Source organism: Xyrauchen texanus, chromosome 15, assembly GCF_025860055.1.
Source record: "Xyrauchen texanus isolate HMW12.3.18 chromosome 15, RBS_HiC_50CHRs, whole genome shotgun sequence".
Lineage (NCBI taxonomy): Eukaryota > Metazoa > Chordata > Actinopteri > Cypriniformes > Catostomidae > Xyrauchen > Xyrauchen texanus.
The window spans coordinates 3,249,482-3,266,088 of record NC_068290.1 but is presented as its reverse complement, the minus strand read 5'-3'; the positions used below and the strand labels follow the sequence as shown (position 1 = coordinate 3,266,088).

At 43.4% G+C, this 16,607-nt stretch overlaps 2 protein-coding genes across 4 annotated transcripts in view; one reads left to right on the top strand and one right to left on the bottom strand.

Annotated features, from left to right (window-relative positions):
• LOC127655440 (free fatty acid receptor 3-like) overlaps nt 1-16,607 on the bottom strand; it is a 526,022-nt gene that overhangs the window by 404,582 nt on the left and 104,833 nt on the right. The gene's annotated exons all lie outside the window — the stretch shown is intronic.
• LOC127655439 (igLON family member 5-like) overlaps nt 1-16,607 on the top strand; it is a 244,134-nt gene that overhangs the window by 170,375 nt on the left and 57,152 nt on the right. The gene's annotated exons all lie outside the window — the stretch shown is intronic.

Below are 16,607 nucleotides of genomic sequence, written 5' to 3'. Positions count from 1 at the left end.
TCATCCGTGCAAAACAAAACCAGCAGAAGGCAAAAGCAAACAACCACAACAAGAAGTTGTGGTTGTTTGTGTCATGTGGAATGGAGCCAAGAAGCTCTTGCGGAGCTCAGGAGGGGTTTTAGAGTGGCACATTTTCTGTTTAATGGAGAGATGTCAAAGATCAAAGTCAAACATTAACATAAATATTCGTTTCAAGATGTTTGTTCTGCTGCATATGACATGATCAGGGTTCAAATCATCTAAACCACTCGTGAAAGGATATTGGACATGGAAATGTCATGCTTATTAAGGGGCAAGCACTAATTGTATCTGTTAGTCTTCTTCTTCTGATTCTTCTGACAGTCTGCGGTAGCCCATAGAACCATACATACGAGTTATGAAATTTGGCACCAATCTCAAATGTAACTGATTAAGATTTGGGTTCTCTCACTCAAACCATCTAGTGCCACCAACAGTTCAAAGTTGCAATTATGTTTCCGCCTATAGCTTTCAAACCATAAGGCCTAGAAACTAAATTTTAGCTCCGTCTAATCGATTTTCCGACATTTCAAATATTCAGAAAAAAACTACTTTTCTTTACTGTCCAGATTTTACATAAATATGGACCGTATGTCTGATTGGTTCGAAATCTGGACTCAGAGATTTATCATAAAAGACCAAACCGTTCTCATATAACGCTTCAATGAATTTGACGGCGAGCACAGCAAAATGGACGTGAGGCTTCATCTTCGCAATGCTTTGGCATGTTGAAACTAAACTTGGTATAGCCATCATGACTTGAGGGTACCTGCACAGTTTCGGCACAACACCATCTAGTGGTCAGGAGATCTGAAAAATTTATATTTTTGCTTAGAACTTCTGAATAGTTTGGCCTAACATTATGAGGATGGTCTTTTCAGATACTTTGGGGCATACAGAGTTGTTTGATACCCAACTTTCCTATATCCGCCATATTGGGCATTGGTCATTTTAAGTTTTTGTCTTAATTTACTGTAGATTACAAATGCTTTGGTTTATCATTAGGAAATTTGGTGTGTGTTATTTGGGCAATGTCCTGAAGGTACTCAAAAAGTTTGGTGACAGCTCCACCTAGTGGTCGAAAGATATATAACTTCTGATCAATTTGAACTATTGTCATGAGACTTGTGTCGTTAGCTTCCTTGGGTCATGCGGAGTAAGTCAATAATTAATTTGCCATTGTCGGCCATACTTCCTGTCCTCCATTTTTTATTTAAAATAAAACCTACTTTTTCTAACTCCTCCTAGAATGTTAGTCAAATTTTCACCAAATTTTAATCTAAGAGACATTCATGACAAAAAGCTTTTTGATAGATAGACCAAACAGTTCTCGCATTACACATTAATGAATTTAATGGCAAGATGCCAAAAAGTATCTGAGGCTATATCTCTTGAACACCATAGTGTATTGACAGGGTTTGGGAGTAACATTTAACGGAGTTACATATTTAAATTTCGAAATATAAGTAACAGTATTACACTACAGTTACAATTGAAATAATTGGTAATTAGAATACCGTTACATTCAAAAAGTATTTTGATTACTGAAGAGATTACTTTGCATTTTATTGTCATTTGTTTCATTTAATATTTAGTCTTTTCAGATGGAAAACATTTATACATATAGATGATGTGATCCAACGTGCATTTGAACAGCGGTGAAACACTTTCTTATGATGCGTTACATTCAAACGAGCAGACAGAGAAGTTTGGAGCAGAAGAAATATAAATAAACCTTGTGTAAATTGTAAGTTTTATGCCAAGCTAAAATGCTAGCCATTTTATATGCACATGTTACCAGGCACGATCATATTTATTATCAAGAAAATTCACGTTGGATGAACGAGTGAACGATGAACAGTCCAAAAGTTTGCCATTGTTGTACTTGGCCCCATAATTGCTGCTTGCAGCTATATTTGTATTTAAAATGCAATACTTGTCAAGATCCTGACATCTTGATTTAGTTTTTAGAAGTTAAATAAAAAATGTAAGCATTTAAGACAGCCAGGTCCTACGATGTCTTAACATTGCTTTTATGTCATAACCAGTGCCTGTCTTGGACGCATGTGAACCAATAATCAACATTCAAGCATGTAATTAGAGATTGTTTCCCCACGATTGTGATACACCGGTGTACATTCAAGCATACTATTCCAAACACATCTATCCATCTCTGTAAGTAAAACCTAACAGCATGCCGTTGCTGAACGCCCCATGCTCTCCGCCCCTCCCACAAACCCTGGGGCTCTCTTTCTCCTAAGCAGGTTTATTTCTTCTCCCTGGAGCAATGTGGGTTTTGTTCTTAGCACCAGTGCAGAATTATCCTGACAGAACAAACTCATGGGTAACAGCCTTGCATAACCTCCCCATCGCCCCTCCCTTGCCAGCCCTCTTGTATTTCCACTCTTCGCCTCCTTAAGGAACAGGTCTCCTCGCTCCTTGCCAGATGCCCGGAGCAGCGAGCTTCCACCCTCATTCTCTCCTCTGTGACATGGCACTGCACACCAGCCCTGACTGCTGCGATGCAGCATGCATTCAGAAGGAGCTTTGCTCGGCATCAGTGTCAGATTGATAATTTTGAAAGAAAGTTTAATTTATCAATGTCAGTGTGAAGATAGTAACAGAACACCCGAAGTGACAGTTACAGCGTATATATATATATATATATATGGCGTATTTGGTTAGTTGAGGTGAAGCAGGAAGTGTTGTTAGTAAGAACAGAGCATGTGACTTTTAAAGTCAATGTGAAATTGACCTTTTTTACTTCTACACAGTCTCAGAGTTACGTGGCCCGTTGTACATATCGCGGCAGTTTCATAGAGAAATTAACACTAGCGGCGCTACAAAAACAACAACTTTTATTATACTTATTTTACACCCACATCACGAGTAAAACGGCAAATTATCAGTTCATAAACACTTGCATTTTGCCCTGTTCCTCACACAATGCAATCTTACGATATCGAAACACTTTTAACGTAGTAAAGCGATACATTTAAACATTTACAAGCTTGTTCAAGCACGATCAAATTGTGCCGTAGCTCAACTGATGGAGCGTTACACTTGCAATGTAAAGGGTCAGGATACGAGTCCTAAAGAGCACGCGAGTTGACACGTGAGCCAAAAGTGTCATAGAAGTGCCACAAAATGAGGTGGTTGTGTTTTTCATCTCACATTTGCTTTTTCTGACCATATCGGTTAGGTTTAGGTTTAAGGTTTAGGGTTGGGAGGTTGGATTTGTTGATTTAAAACTTGATAGAGCATTAACCATAAAAACATCTTCCGTTTGGGAGAACATTTTAGCACCACCCAGTGGACTTCAGAACTTCCGTGATGCGTGCAGTGCTGGACTGGGAAGAGAAATCGTCCCGGGATTTTACATAGCAACTGGCCAAAAAGTCAAGAGTTGTAGAGCGAGGTGTTCGCTGTCCTTTTCTGCATATCGCAACACCGTTTTGTGGTCTGTTCTGCATAATGCGGCGGCTCATTTTAGCTTATCATGGCCAATCCACCAGACCCCTCGGTTCTCCCGATGGCCAGTACGCCCCTGATTGGCCCCAAAGTGCGTCATCCCACCGCGGAAATGCCAGGTATGCCAGATTACCAGTCCAGCCCTGGATACGTGTAATGAACCACAAAATATCACTTTGCAAGAATTTCGCCACAGTCACGTTTTGTTTTTTTCATGAGATCAGACTTGTTTACTCCCGTTATGAACATGCCCAGTTTTATTGTGCATGACTCTTTGGTGCACGTAATTCCAAATAAAAAACAAACTAACAATTGATAAAATCATGTCCCGTTATATCAGTTTAAGGAAGTAAATAGCATTTCATGTTGACTGTACCTTACATTTCTGCACTTGGCAGGTGCTTTCAAAAACAACTTCCAATGTCACATACAGTAAATATTTCGGCAGTATCCGTGTTCCCTTGGAGTTGAACCCATGACCTTACCGTTGGTTGTGCAAAGCCTTACCTTACAAAATCAACTTGAGTGGTGGCTATTTTTCTCTGGCCAAAATTAGTGGGAATAAACAGCAAAAGTTTCAATTATGGAGAACCACTCAGCACATTATGTTCATAAGGCAATAATAAGCTTGTTCCATTGTGATGCATCACAAGCATTATGCGTACAAAAAGCCAAATGAGATCTAAACACCAACACGAGGAAGAACCTCAATTTTCCTCAAAATTCAGATTGCCGTAGTGTTTTCAGCACTTTGCTTTTTCCAACGTTCGGAGAAAGTTGAATTTCAAAAACTCTTTTGGCCATTTTGTCTGCTCCATTTTTTATTCAGGCGGATCGCCTTGACGGGTTAGCTTTCTTTTCAGGAAGCACCTTCAATCACACAGACGTGACGACGGAGCGTTAATGCCTGCTCTTTGAAAGAGACTCAAACCCTCTTTGACAAATCCGTCAAATAAACCGCAAGCAGGGATACATTTGCACAGTACCACGGGGCCTTGTCTTCTGGCCAAAGCTTGTGAGATTTTCAGTGGGGTAAGTAACAGTTTAATTTCTGTATTGATCTTGGATAGCTTTGGGGTTTGAGCTTTTATCTAAGAAAGGAATGGGGCTAAAAACTGACAGGTCTAACGGGACATGGACTTAGGACCCTTTTTGCTTAGTTGGCAGATCTATAATGTTCAATGGTAAAGATCTCTGCTTGACTTTATCGAACCGATGTGGTCTCTTCGCCTTGTGGTGGAGCTTAAAATTGACGGATACTTGGAGAAAGAACTATATCTGGAGAATTGAGCAGTACGATGGTGTTATTGACCCGTTTCAGTGACATCACTTTTTCCTTGCAACGTCTTCATTTGTGAGCATCAGCGGGAGGAAGCAATGGCGGTGTATGGAAAAACACACCATAATACGATATCAAGAAAATTGCTTTTGATCCATGCCAATTCCCAGAAAATGTGTACACAGATGTGTATGACTGTCTGTCTTCTGCTGAACACATAATCAGTAGGTCCATTCAATGCAAGTGAATGGTGACCAAAACTTTGAAGCTCCAAAAAACACAGCGGTCTCATTGGCGATCATAATTTTCAAGCTCGATTACACTTCGTATAATACCATCTAGTCCTCTGCACATGTGTCAGGCACTAGGAAGTGTAATCGAGTTTGAAATTAAGATTGTGCCTAGAGGCTGCGATGGCTAGATGTACAGTAAAAAATGTGTTATATTTTGAGAAGACATGGATTTAACCACTGTAGTTGTATGGATTACTTTTATGCTACCTTTATGCTTTTTGGAGCTTTAACGTTTCAGTCACCATTCACTTGCTCTATGTGGACCTACAGAGCTGAAATATTCTTCTAAAAAGAATGTCATACACATCTGGGATGGCATGAGGGTGAGTAAATTATGAAAGACTTCATTTTTAAGGCATCATGTTGTCCTTTTGTAGCTTGACAGTCATTGTCACTTATAAACTATAGTGAGTGGTGGGTGGCGTTGTGGACTAAAGCGCATAACTGGTAATCAGAAGGTTGCTGGTTCAAGCCCCACAGCCACCACCATTGTGTCCTTGAGCAAGGCACTTAACTCCAGGTTGCTCTGGGGGATTGTCCCTGTAATAAGTGCACTGTAAGTCGCTTTGGATAAAAGCATCTGACAAATGCATACATGTAAATGTAAACTGTCGTTGTATTGAAAAGAGCTGCATAAAGATTTTTAGAAATCTCTCCTTTTGTGTTTCACAGGCAAATAACAGCATATAGGTTTGAAATGACATGAGTGAATAATGACAGAATGTGAACTATCCCTTTAAGTGTGATATTGCCAGGAAGCACTTAACCACTAGTGTTTGATCAATGTTTACTGCGCAGTGAGGTCTATATGCATCTTATTGCAGGTGTAATCAATACAAAAGTGTATGCAAAATGAGGTACAAATTCCCTTAATCTGTTTGCAAACGAAGCCAAATCTGTATCTCACGACACCAGCTAAGTCAATACGCAATGCGAACTAAGTGGAATTAATGATCTGCTTGAACAAATTCCAACAATGAACTGCTGCAAACTATTTTGCATACTTGTTTAAGGAACCTCAAGATCACTTCACAACCCTGCTGAAACATCCGAAATTACTGACTCGACTAAGGGTTTTTTTTTCTTTTTTTTTTTTCTTTTTTTTCTCTTTAAATCAACGATAGCAAAGACATGACGTAAGAAAAGCATCATTACGATAATGGTTCTCTTACGAGAGGTTCTCTCGTATTGCGTAAGCTAGCTTACGCTACGGGAAAGATTCATCTTTTCTGAGATATTGAAGCCAAAAAATTATCCTTAATTTTGTATCATTTGTCAACGCAGTGCAGCAACTGCAGACCTTGAGCGGGCTAGCTAGCGAGCTCATTGGTTGCTCTGCGGCAACTGCTGCAGCCTATAGACGAACTTGGGCGAACTCGCATCCAATGAGAGGCGTCCGCGCGCTTACTGCATCAAAGCCCGCCAAAATGGGCGTGGCTAGAGTGCATATAAGCGTAGTTCGTAGGCTGGAACCCTGATTTTCATCTCTTCAGCGAAGCTCTTTGCATCTCTGAACTGGAAGCCGCACTGCTGCCATCTGGGATGACGAGGCAGAGGATAAGGGTTGCTGTTCCATCATGGCTTCGGACAGCGAGGAGTGGTCAGGCTCCCAAGCCTCCTCCTCGGCCCAGAAATCCAGAGGATTCGGTAGCAGCACACCTTTGCCCGCCCTCCGCGAGATGGCGGTCTAAACCGGTGCTCCCATCTAGGCCTGCAGAACTACTTCCGCCTGTGTTGGCCGCGCCTATGCCACCGCCGGCCAAGCCGCATCTGCTCTGCATTCCATGGCCGTCTTACAGATCCTCCAAGCGGACCTCCTTCGAGAATGGGATGAGAAAGGCGGACACCCAGAGGCTGTTTCAGATCTAAGGAGCGCGTCGGACAATGCGCCGCTCTCTCCGTCCGGTCTCTTCGGTTCCACGGTGAGTGGCATTGTTGACCGTTTCACGGAAGTCTAGAAAGCCACCCAAGCCATGAATCTCTTCCTGCCTCGTCGCGCTAGCTCCTCTGCAGGCCGCCCACGTGACCAGCCTCCTGCACGAGCCTCTTCACAGCGCCCAGCTCAGCAAAGCCAGACTTTTCAGCGTCGACAGGGCGGCCGCCCTAGGTCGCGCTCAGACAGCCGCCGCAGACCGCCGCCCCCCCGCGGGCCTCGGCCTAAGATTGCGTTGAAACCTGAGCAACCGAAGTCCTCCTAGCTTTGTTGAGAAAACGACGGCTCAGTCCCGCCGCAGCCGGACAGCCGTCAAAGCTTCGCCCTCTGTCAGTCCCCTTCTCTCAGGCTACTGCAGTGGTGGATTCAGCAGCCAACAAGCCGGTGATACTGCCCGCTTGCCTGCACTAAAACGCCGTTTTCACGGCGACCCAAAGAAATCTTGTAAAGAGCAAACGTGCCTTATGTGTAGAAAATGTGCCCACAATCCAGTGTTCACCCCTACACACAAGCATTACACTTCCCGTGTTCCTATCAGAGCCCACTCACATAAAGCGGACACAGCCCGCTCGAGTGTTAGAGTCAATAAACGCGAACACGAATACGTGCGCGCGCCCCTTCTCTGGCCGCTCTGTCACACGGCCAGCAAACACTTCTCTGTATGTAAGTCCCGTGCCCGTGACTATGCTCGCGCATCACTTAACAGATGTGACTCTTTCCCCATTCACCTCAATCGGGAAGTCACTCACAGAACAGCCTGTCCCTGCTGTCTGCGAGCAGTCATGCATAAGCACAGTAAGCGCGCTCACACATTCTGTTCAGCGCGCTGTGTGCGGCAATCAGGGCGATTTGGCCATTCACCCTCTAGCATTACGCTTCAAAGCGTGGGAAGCTATCCCAGGATATCCAAAGGGGTGTTAAGCACAATAAAACAGGGCTATTTGCTACAGTTCGATCGCCGCCCTCCCCGCTTCAGAGCGTGGCTCGAAACTATTGTGAACACGGAAGCAACCTGCATGCTTCGTTCAGAAATAGCAAACCTTCTATAGAGAAAGTGCCGCCTTCGCTGAGCGAGTCAGGGTTTTACAGCCGTTATTTTCTTGTTCCCAAGAAAGACGGCGGCCTCAGACCAATATTAGATCTCAGGGTTTTGAACAAGGTGCTTGCAAAAAGACCGTTCAAAATGCTTACAATCAGGAAACTCCTCGCGCATACGCGCCAGGGGGACTGGTTTATCTCTCTCGATCTGAAAGATGCATACTTTCAGATTCAGATAAATCCCGTCACAGGCCATTCTTGAGATTCAGCCTCGGCGGCCAGGTTTATCAATACACCGTCCTTCCGTTCGGCCTGTCCTTAGCACCCGTACTTTCACGAAGTGCATGGATGCGGGGCTCGCACCCCTGCGGAGTCAGGGTTTGCGAATTCTGAACTATTTGGACGACTGGCTGATTATGGCTCAGTCACATATGGAGCTTCTGTCTCACAGAACAGTTCTCCTCAGCCATCTGAACAGTTTGGGTCTTGCAGTCAATTGGACCAAGAGCTCACTACAGCCCAGTCAGACCATTTCCTTCCTGGGAATAGAACTAGACTCCGTGGCAGTGGCTTATCTACACAGCGCGCGCGCCGTGTTCAGCGACTAGCCGCATCTTTTCAGATGAACAGCCTCACGCCTCTGAAGAAATTCCAGAGAGTGCTAGGTTACATGGCCTCAGCCGCAGCAGTACTTCAGCTGGGTTTACTGCACATGCGCCTGCTTCAGCATTGGCTAAACACCCGGCGTCTCGCCGGGCTTGGGCCACAGGCCGCCAGCCCATCAAGGTGACTCAGACCTGCATATCAGCTCTGCAGCCCTGGACAGTGGCCGAATGGTATCAGCGGGGAGTGACAATGGGAGCTGTATCTCGCCGAAAAGTCATCTCGACAGGCGGCGTCCAACACGGGTTGGAGCGCGGTCTCGCGAGGGCTCTCCGGTTTTCGGCCTATGGTCAGTTCAGGAAAAGCTCCTTCACATAAATTGTCTGGAAATGATAGCGGTCGAGTACGGCTCGTGCGCTTTCTCCCGGTCATTCAGGGTCACCGCGTCCTGGTCCGTTCGGACAACAGATCTGTGGTATCCTACCTAAACCGTCAGGGCGGTGTCAGATCCAGGAACCTCTTCCATCTGACAAAGCGCATACTGAGTTGGTCCCAGTGCCACCTGCGCTCGCTGAGGGCGGCGCTGCGTGCCAGGCCACCTGAGCGGCGGCCCGGACAGACTGTCCAGAGACAATATTCCCCCAGGGAATGGTCCCTGCAGCTCAAACAGTCCAGGCGTTATGGCACCTATTCGGCAGAGCAGAGATAGACCTCTTTGCGTCCAAAGAGAACTCTCACTGCCCAATATTTTTCTCAGCGAGGGCAGCTGGCCCAGGACTGGCCCAGGCGCCTGCTTTACGCCTTCCCTCCCGTCTCGCTATTGCCACAGGTAATGCAGAGGATCAGGAAGCAGCGTCACTTGGTGCTCCTCATAGCCCAGCGTTGGGAGAATCAGACATGGTTCCCGGAGCTTACGCAGCTGTCACTGACAGCGCCGTGGCCCATCCCAGTGAGAGCAGATCTCCTCTCTCAAGCTCGCGGCACAATCTGGCATCCCCACCCAGAGCGCTGGAGCTGCATGCGTGGGTGATCAGCGACTACCCGTCAGCTCTGCCAGAAGGAGTAATAAACACCATCATACACTCTAGAGCCCCTTCCACGAGAAGACTCTATGTGTCAAAATGGTCTGTGTTCTCAAAATGGTGCACCGACAGAGACCTGGACCCGCGGACATGTGGGGTGTACGTCAGCTGCTCGTATTTCTACAAGAGCTGCTGGATAAGGGCAGATCCCATCCGCGCTCAAAGTGTATGTGGCGGCCGTTGCGGCGTTCGCTGAACCCCTGCACGGCCAGTCATGGGGTAAAAGCGAGCTGGTCATCCGCTTCCTCAGGGAGCTAGAAGGATGAACCCCAGCGCCCCCATCGGTTCCTATCTGGGATCTTTCTATAGTTCTCGAAACTATGAAAGCCCCCCTTCGAACCACTTCAATCCGTGGATTTGAAATACCTTTCACTCAAAACCGTTTTTCTGACTGCCCTGTCATCAGTCAAGCGTGTGGGAGACCTTCACGCGCTGTCTGTCAGCGCTGCGTGTCTTGAGTTTGGACCAAGTGACTCCAAGGTAATTTTAAAGCCTAGACACGGCTATGTTCCCAAGGTGATCGGTACTCCTTTCAGAGCACAGGTCATTTCCCTATCGGGCTGCCAGCACCGGATAGCGACGCGGCGCCAATCTCCTTTGCCCGGTCAGAGCACTGAGATTGTATACTGCGCGCTCCGCTGCTTTCAGGCGCTCCGAGCAGCTTTTCGTTTCGTTCGGAGGGCGCACCAAAGGTCTCGCCGCCTCGAAACAGACACTATCTAGATGGATAGTGGAAGCTATTGCTGCTGCATACGCGTCAAAAGACCTGCCATGCCCGTTGGGCATTAGGGCTCACTCCACTAGAGGCATGGCATCCTCGTGGGCATGGTCCAGCGGGATTTCCATTCACGACATATGTGTGGCAGCGGGATGGACTTCCCCCTCCACCTTTGTCAGATTTTACAATATGGAAGTGCCCGCTCTGCAGGCAAAACTACTAGCGGTTTACTACGCTACAGCTCCGCTGGTGAGCTGCACTGATGGGACACATTCCACACAGACCGGCACCGCCGCTCTGTCGTTCCCTTCCCACTATGTGCTTATGTATTACACAATCAATGACCCGCATTCTTGCCGGCCAAATATTATTTCCCCACTCATAAGGGCTCCCCGGGTCCCCCTTAATTCCCTGGGGCTCATACAGTGGATGCTTGGCGCCGCGGCGTTGACAATGGGTTCCCGTAGCGTAAGCTAGCTTACGCAATACTGAGAGAACCTCTCGTAAGAGAACGTATCGGTTACCTAACGTAACCTCGGTTCTCTCTAGATGAGGGAACGAGTATTGCGTAGCCGGCCGTGCTCGCGCCACGGCGACTTTTCGCTTCAGTCAATGAAAACCAGGGTTCCAGCCTACGAACTACGCTTATATGCACTCTAGTCACGCCCATTTTGGCGGGCTTTGATGCAGTGAGCGTGGGACGCCTCTCATTGGATGCGAGTTCGCCCAAGCTCGTCTATAGGCTGCAGCAGTTGCCACAGAGCAACCTATGAGCTCGCTAGCTAGCCCGCTCAAGGTCTGCAGCTGCCGCACTGCGTTGACAATGGATACAAAAATTAAGGATAATTTTTTGGCTTCAATATTCTCAGAAAAGATGAATCTTTCCCGTAGCGTAAGCTAGCTTACGCAATACTCGTTCCCTCATCTAGAGAGAACCGAGGTTACGTTAGGTAACCGATACGTTTCACATTCAGAAAGTTCTTATAACTTCCCCGAGGACAGACAGACATACTACAAGCGATATTATTACAGTATCATCAATTAAATAAGTACAGTTATACATTTTAGAGGATAGGAGTTACTACTTAATCACTCAAATTCTTAAAAAAAAAATTATTAAATAAATAAATACAGCCTTTAAAATTGGAAAACATTAGGTGAATTTTAGTGAATATTTTTCTAGAATAATTGATTACTGTATTTATATAATTGATCATACTGTAATAATATCACCTGTAGTATGTCTGTCTGTCCTCTGGGAAGTTATAAGAACATTCTGAATGTGAAAATATATTTCACATTTGTATTCATTTTTTCCCCATGTATAACTTGCACGTGAATTGAACGAATGAGTGGACATCTCCTATGTTTTAGCGTAGTGAGTGGAGTTTTTAGACGGTCCCTTACATCTGCGAAAGTGAATGTCGAACGTCAAACTAACTTTACCTTGCTCGTACATTTTGCTATGAGTGCATAACGTCAGTTGCTGCTTATGTAACTCCTGTAGGTAAGGATGATATTAATGAGTGCAAAAAAACAAAACTAAAAAGACTTAAATTCAAACTACCCAAACTCCCCGTCTACGGGCCTGTTTGGTCTGATGAGTCCAGATATATCCTATTCCAAAGAAGGGAAGCACATGAAGTGATGCACCCATCATGCAGTGTCCACTGTTATGTAAATTTATACTGATTATTGTGGACATAGCCTTAAAATTATGTGCTAGTCAAAATGCATAACTTGCATCGTCAATACGAATATGTTTGATATGCCATATGTTGAAATTATTTTAATAAATCTTTCAAAATATTGGAATATTTGGTTAAAGTTTGCCCTGTTAGAATTTGATACATATTTTTATCATTAAATATGCACATTATGTGCCTGAAAAATGTAGAAAAGTTAATAAATACTAAATTATGAAATATTGACTAGATTTAAAATACATTTTTGCCAAATGACAAAAAATCATGACCGTGATCAAAAAAAAATAATCCTCGCTGTCAGTCTCTACAGTAAGTGCAAAACAGGAGTAATCCATCTGGTGAGCAGGTGCTTGAAGTCAGTGGTGCCATGGCGGTATGGATGTGACAGGTGGCAGAAGGGCAGGAATAAAACCTGGAGCAGGAGAGCGCTGAGTGAGGTGTATACAGTGGCTTCACGCAGCCCAGCCAGAGTTAATGGGATCAGGCATGGAAAAAAAGCATCATAGTGCCAGTTAATGTTTAATCCTCTGCAGCCTCGGGCTTCAACCATCTGATAATTCTTAGGCCGCCTCTCTTCTTCATCAAGGTGTGGGCAGGAAGTGCCTCTGTAAATATATATTTGGTTGCAGCATGCCGCGCCACTTCTCGCCTCAATCCACAAACCCCCTCTTCCGTTTCCACCCTCACAACTGTTTCTCCTTCCAAAATGTTGTCCATCTGCCTCTCCCAAACCATTCCATCTACAAGTGTGCAACTGATATGTGTTCATCAATGATTGACATTATGGGGGAAAAAATAACAAAACAATATGGCATGACCCCTTAACTCCACCATATCTTTAAACCCAAGGCCTAGAAATGTATTGATGTGCAGTGCAAAGAAAATGAGGGTCTCTGCCGTCAAACTCCAGAGTGCTCTTGTTAATAACCGTGAGCCAGAAGCAAGTGCAATTACAAACGAGAGCATGTACAAGTCAAGGGGATACAAATCATGTTTGAATTAAAGTCCCACAGGTCTAAATGAATCAACCCCGAAGGCTTGCATTGCACAAGCACAGCAAACACAGTACATCTGTTTTAAGGCCGGTGAACGTTTGAACAGTGGTGAAACACTTTCTTATGATTTGTTGCATTCGTGCAAGTTCACACTGTCGTGAGTAAAAAGGTGGATATGACGTAATTGAGGAACTTTCCATTGGGAGATTAATAGAGGAGTTACATCATGTTTCAACAGCTTAACAAATAGTTTGAAACGCTTGGCAGATGAAACATAAATCCAATAAATACACGATTACATGCCTTGTCGATGCGGTTAGGGTATTGTATAGAAAGCCACAAATAATATATTTTCTGCCTCATTATATGAACAGAATCCACATACGATCAGAAAAGGATGTTGTTGTGTTCAATCTGTGGGGTTTTGAAGTTTGGAGCAATAAAATATTTAACCTTGTGTAAATTGTCATGTGAACATTTAGCTTTATGCTAAGCTAAAATGCTATTTCTTGCCTTTTACATGCATCTGTTATCAGGCGCTTCGACCTTTGATATTAGGCCAAAGATGTACTGCAAAAGTTTTATTTTTAATGATAATTTAAATATTGTTTTCCTGTAAAATATCTAAAAACCCTTTACTCAAGTAGCAAAACTACATAAGATATCAAGGCTTTTTCTTTTTCAGAGAATGTATTTTTACAGTGAAGTATATTTTCTTACTTTTATTAACATTTTTCTACATTTACAAGTGAAAATATCTTAAATAAGTAATCCAAAGTATTTCGATTACGTTACTGACCTTGAGTCATCTAACAGAGTATGTTACAAATTACATTTTATAGCATGTAATCTGTAATCTGTAGCGGAATACTTTTGAAGGTATCCTTCCCAACACTGTGCGCAGATGATACTATACTTCTTTAACCAAAATAAGGAAGTGTGGAAGGTTGGACAGTTCATGCACTCAGCATACGTGGTTTACCGTATGTAGCGGTCAGCGGAAGGGGCGGAGTTACCTGGACAAAACAATTGCAATTAATGGTTAATGTAGCAAGTAGCGAAACCTCTTTGTAGACTGCACCTTACAAATGTGAGTTGAATGTTTCCCCGTGTGTGAAGATTTGCGTAATTTGCGATACAATTGTTCGACTGAGTTTGGCTAGCATGCTAAAGCTAGCGGCAACACATTGCCTGCTTTTGAAACATCACTTCCATCAGCTAAAAATGCAGACTACAAGCCTTTGATCATCAAACGCACATTTTCTGCGTGATTTCTCGCCGTGATAAACATTTTGAATCAAAGTGTTGGTGGCGTAGTGGGCTAAAGGACATAACTGGTAAGCAGAAGGTCGCTGGTTCGATCCCCACAGTCACCACCATTGTGTCCTTGAGTAAGACACTTAACTCCAGGTTGCTCTGGGGGATTGTCCCTGTAATCAGTGCACTGTAAGTCGCTTAGGATAAAAGCGTCTGCCAAATGCATAAATGTAAATGTAAACAAAAAATTCCTAATGAGCCATTCTCATCTGGAGCGAACATTTGTGCTGAATCGCTGAAAATGTGACAAAGCTAAACTTATGTTAACGGTGAGTGTGCCCATATTTCTGCATTGTTTTGGTTTTGCATTTAATCTCACATGAGCACTCTTATATCTTTAATATAATATATATCGTGCCATCTTTGCCTTTGTATCACCTAATAAACAACTTTACAGACCATATGTGTTTTTCTTTGCCAAATATTAATAATATTAACGCTATTGCTGTGACTTGTAGTGCATTATGTGCCTTCGAATACCAAAAACAAAATCATAATCGCTGTGCTATTTTTAAAAGCCTCATCTGTCTGTAGCCATATTAAAGTGTCTAATAATGGGTCAGACTGAAGATGTTGGGTGAGATCTGTGTTTTATTGCTTTCACTCTTGGAGCATTCACATTTCATCACGTTTAATTAGTAACATGCAGGGTCTTTAGCAAATATAACACAAGTAGATATACATGGCAATAAGACACAATAATATACATACAAACAAATATACATACATACAAGTATATTCAGTATGCGTGACAGTGGCATATAGTTAATATTGTTCCAAATGATAACATGTTTTAACCGTTAAACTATTTTTTACACTCGATACCTTCTAATCTATTCACCACTCATTACATGATAAAACTGTCAGTCAACTTGTCCTGAAACAGTTTGTGAAGTGTCTCGAATTTTTCTTTCTCTTTGAGCAAATCAACAACTATATACCTGTGTGTGTATATATATATATATATATATATATATATATATATATATATATATATATATATATGATTTCTTCTGTTTTTGTGTGTATATCAATACATTGTTTCAAAACGTAACATAAAACAGAGGCAATCGAGTAAACACAAAATACAGTTTTTAAATGATAATGTTATTTATTGAAGCAAAAAAAGTTATCCAATTCCAACTGGGCATGTTTGAAAAATTATTCACCCCCTAAGTTACTAAATCCCTAAATCTTTGAAACTCAATTCATAATGGGGTTCAGCTGGACTAGACACACCCAGACCTGATTACTGACAGCCCTGTTCAATCACATCAACACATAAATACAACTTGTTCAGCTGCATGAAGTTGGCTAAAAGGGCTCACCCAGTAGCACACTATGCCAGGGTGGAAAGAAATTCCAGAAATTAGGAAAAAGGTGAATGAAATACATCAGTATGGGAAGGGATAAAAAGATCACAATGAGAATCATTATCTCCAAATGGAGAAAACTTGGCACAGTAGTGAACCTTCCCAGAAGCTTTTGGGAGAATGTTCTGTGGACTGATGAGTAGAAAGTGGAACTGTTTGGAAGACGGGTCCAGTTACATCTGGCGTAAATCAAACACAGAATCCCACAAAAAATCATCATCCCTACGGTCAAGCATGGTGATGGTGTCGGGATGCTTTGCTGCTTCAGGGCAATAATTGAGGCAAACATGAATTCTGTTCTCTACCAGAAAATCCTAAAGGAGAACATCCGGTCATCAGTCCGTGAGTTGAAGCTCAAGCGCAGCACAGGAGTAAGTTCATCTCTGAAATGCTCAAAAGAAGCTAAATTAAAGTTTTGGCCTAGTCAAGTCCTGACTTGAACCCGATTGAGATGTTGAGGCAGGACCTGAAATGGGCAGTTCATCCTCATAAACCCTCCAATGTGACTGAAATAAAGCAGTTTTGTGAAGATGAGTGGGCCAAAAATCCCCCACAGCGTTGTGAAAGACTGATCTCCAGTTGTTGGCAGCTTTTGGTTGTTGTTGCTACTAAAGGTGACACAACCAGCTATTACATTTAAGGGGGCAGTTCGTTTTTCACATGGGTGATATTGGTGTTGGATCACCTTTTTGCTTCAATAAATATATATATATATATTAAAAACTGTATTTTGTGTTTACGCTGGTTGCATTTGTTTTGTTGTATCTTGTTTGAAGATCTA